General features: G+C 37.1%; 1 long non-coding RNA gene across 1 annotated transcript; it reads left to right on the forward strand.

The window, feature by feature from the left end:
• The first annotated feature begins 1,029 nt into the window (after positions 1 to 1,029).
• LOC125224336 lies at positions 1,030 to 2,571 on the forward strand. The gene is made up of 2 exons (XR_007176859.1): positions 1,030 to 1,350; positions 2,263 to 2,571. It is a non-coding gene; the product is annotated as an uncharacterized LOC125224336 (long non-coding RNA).
• Positions 2,572 to 3,598: the final 1,027 nt, after the last annotated feature.

Genomic DNA, 3,598 nt, shown 5'->3' on the forward strand with positions numbered 1-3,598 from the left:
GATAGGTCTGGTTTAATTAGCACCCGACACTCCATCACAGCTCACAACCTGCACATTTAGAAATACATGCAGGGCTGAGTATAAAAGTACTCACATATACATTTGAAAATTATTGTCAAGCCATCATCATAGTAACACTCAGGGGTTTTATTGAAAAGACCTGAGCTTACTAAAATCATTTTTCGACTGCACAATTCTTTCTGTTCTTTGCCATATCTGAACATCTTGTGCCGTAGAGATGGTGTTCTCCTACGGTCACCTTAACATTCATGTGCCGGGAAAGTGGCCACTTTCCACGAGCACCGGACCGGCCAACCCTCTCGATGACACACGGTCCACGTGTACACTAGTCCGAGTAGGGACTCTCCCCTTGCTGGGACCCGAATTCGATTTCTTACTTTATTTGGCATAGCACATTCGGTATAACCAAACAGATAGGCATTATACATAAAACAAAACATTTAAGGCATGCCAACATTATTTTCATACTTAATCATCATAAAATAATTCTTTATACTTTTATCCATTGTAGGATAGGAAAGTTCACCTCGTATGCTTCTTACTCCGTATGACAATATTAATTCACTTCGAGTTAAATTCCTTGCGATGGACCTTGTCCAATAAAAGATAATAAACTATTTAGCTTCAAGGAAATAACAATAGCGGATGATGTGCTCTTAGGATATGCATCCTACTTTCCTTCTCTCTTTCATAAACTCATTCACTTTAATTAAATTCAAAGATTTAATTATTGGTATTAATTAATCGAAAGATTAATTAATTTACTAAATTCGAGGATTTACTTGAAAAACATACAAAGTCACTTACTTGAATTAATTCAAGAGAAATCTTAGCAAAAAGATTTATTTGCAAGATGAAATTGGCTCACTTTTCTGCTTCTTTGTACTAGTTCCAACAAGAACTATAAGATTCAACTCATTTAATTATCGGAGCCCACTTAAGTTAAAAGGGTGTCCTAATATATAAGTCAACACATCCCATTCCTCCCTATTTCCTCATCGTGTCTCCTTCTCTCACTCTTTGCTGAAAATTCTCTTCATTTCTCTCTCTACCTCTCTTTCTCATTCTTTTTAATTTTTCGCAAAACAAGAGATAGTCCCAGTTTTCTTTACGATTGGAGGCTCAAATAATATCCGATCGTCACGAAATTTTAACCAAAGGTAGAAGACTCATAAAGGATCATTCTTACCGAAGGAGATCAAATATTAACGGTTAGATCTTCCAGAATTAATTTCGGAAGTGACTGTCGGTTTCTACAGTAGCAGCATTGATTTTCTATACGATCGGAGGTTCAAACATTGCCCGATCGTCTTGAAATTTTAAAGGAAGGTAAACAAATCTCCTTTATTCATTTGACCGAAGGAAATTTCATTTGAACGGCTAGATATTTCGTTATAAATTTTCAAAGGTGCTGGTCTTTCAAAGAGAAACATTTAGGAGTTTTTTCTACTTTTTATGTGATTCCAAGACTTTGCACAAGTAGTATGTAACTTAGGCTCGGCATGAATTTGCACATGAATTTGAAGATTGATTATCTAGGAGCATGCTTGGTTGTGATTCTATGTTCTATATGAATTCATGCTAACATGACATGCTTATAACAACTTGAAAAGATTTAACTCGTGGTTTGATAATCATTACCTCAAAGAACGATAAAAGGTTTATTTAGAAGTGCTTCTGCTTGAAATTCTCCTTCTTGAAAAATGCTTGCTTGAAAACTTGCTAGGAAAGATGGAAAACTTTTCTGTCTACTGGCTTAAAATTTTGGGCGAAAAGGGATTTTAGGTGTGTAGGATTTTGGTAGAAAGAAATCTGAGAGTGTGTCGAAGAAGTGTGAAACTGGATTTTGGTGTGTGTAGCAAAGCTAGGCCTCGGAGAAGTTATGAAACTGAAATTTTCACAACTCTCCTTCCTTATACTAATTTCTGCCGACACTCGCGTGAAATGAAAATAATTGTAAACTTATTCAACGCTCTTCCTGATTTTGGGAATATGTCTCCCTTGAAAAAAGCTTCTTGTCTGCAGATTTTGCAGAAAATAATAATTCTCATTTATATACACCCATATATACATACTTTTCAATTAATAAACGTGCCATATATACCTATGTGATGGCTTTAGGTCATTCTCAGTGAATAGTGTTGCATTATTCACATCTTGACTATGGTTAAAGATGGCAAAAGTTATTTTTGTTACTGTATTCTTATTACTGTAGTTTCTGACTTGTCCCATCATTTGTAGGAAGTTGGGGTTTTCTGAAGATAGAATACTAGCTTTGCGACGAAGCCATAACTCAATTTTGTACATTTCTTATTTGAAGAGAAATGACTATATTCTGTAAATGGACATTTAATATCTGATAAGTCGTATTCTAAGCCTTGGTTACTGGTCAGTATGTCGTGAAATGCATGTATTATCTGCAAAACAGTTGCTCAAGTGTTCAGGTTAAGGGATCCAAGCCAGTAGGAGACGATTCAGGCGACGCAAGTGAAAAGAGCACTAGAAGGATGAAATACTGACTAGGATGCATGCCAGAGAAAAGGCTCGAGATGGAAAAGAAGGATAGCTGGGATGATCATTAGCAAGGGCAGAAAAGTCAAATCGAGAAGGAAGTCTACCCTAAAAGCAAGGGCAAGCCTCCCTATAAAAGAAGCCACTTGGAGAGAGAGAAAGAGTTCTTAGTTCGCAAGCTCTCGGTTCTCATACACACTTAGTAGAATTCTCTCTAGAAGATCAGTCCTTCAGCATTATCCAGTCTCTCGTTCCTCGCCACAGCTATGGTCACTTGACGTCCAAGAGTCTGCTGGAGAAATCATCGTTCTACCGTTCCAGCCAGTTTGTCGTAGTAGTATAGCAGTATCACCGCCCGGAGTGGCAAAACAATCGTTATTTGCTTTCTAGTTTAAATTTTACTTGTTTTCTTCGTTGGATCTGTTGCAAACAATTTATCTTTGTTGCCTTTTGAAGTACTTGGTCAAGATCCAAACGTTTAAGTTATGAAGTTTCTATTCCGAATGTCTCTTTGGTTTGAGTTTGCTTCATTCTGCCTAGAATTTAGTTATCGCTTTTAATCTTGAGTTTGAAATTATGAATCTGAGTTTAGTCATGGAGTTTGTGTTCATATGATTTCTGTTAATACTTGGTGAAGAAGAAAACGTCAAAATCAACTTTTGCATTGGACCACTTTTGCTTTTTAGTTACTTTTGCTTTTGTCTCATACTTTTCAGTTGTACCTTCCAGATCTCGTCAGAAAGCCAACCAGCCACCAGATATACCTTGTTGTCTAAATTTCCTCTTTTAGTAATTGTCTACTTTTCACATGTCTCTGAGATACCTTGTCCCTTATTTTCACGAACACAACCACATGCCTGTTATTTTCCCGCCTACTAGCCAGTAGAGTACCATCTTCATTTCTTGCCTAGGTAGAATCCCAACCACAAAAGCGTGGTAGCTAACCAAAAACACCCAGGAATATCACCACAGTTATCCGAACGTATCCATCCTTGTGGGATTCGACCCTTACCTCCATTATACTAACCAAGTAGAAGTGGGTTGAGGAAATTTGTTTGATACCAGG

This window comes from Salvia hispanica, chromosome 4 (assembly GCF_023119035.1).
Source record: "Salvia hispanica cultivar TCC Black 2014 chromosome 4, UniMelb_Shisp_WGS_1.0, whole genome shotgun sequence".
Taxonomy (NCBI): domain Eukaryota; kingdom Viridiplantae; phylum Streptophyta; class Magnoliopsida; order Lamiales; family Lamiaceae; genus Salvia; species Salvia hispanica.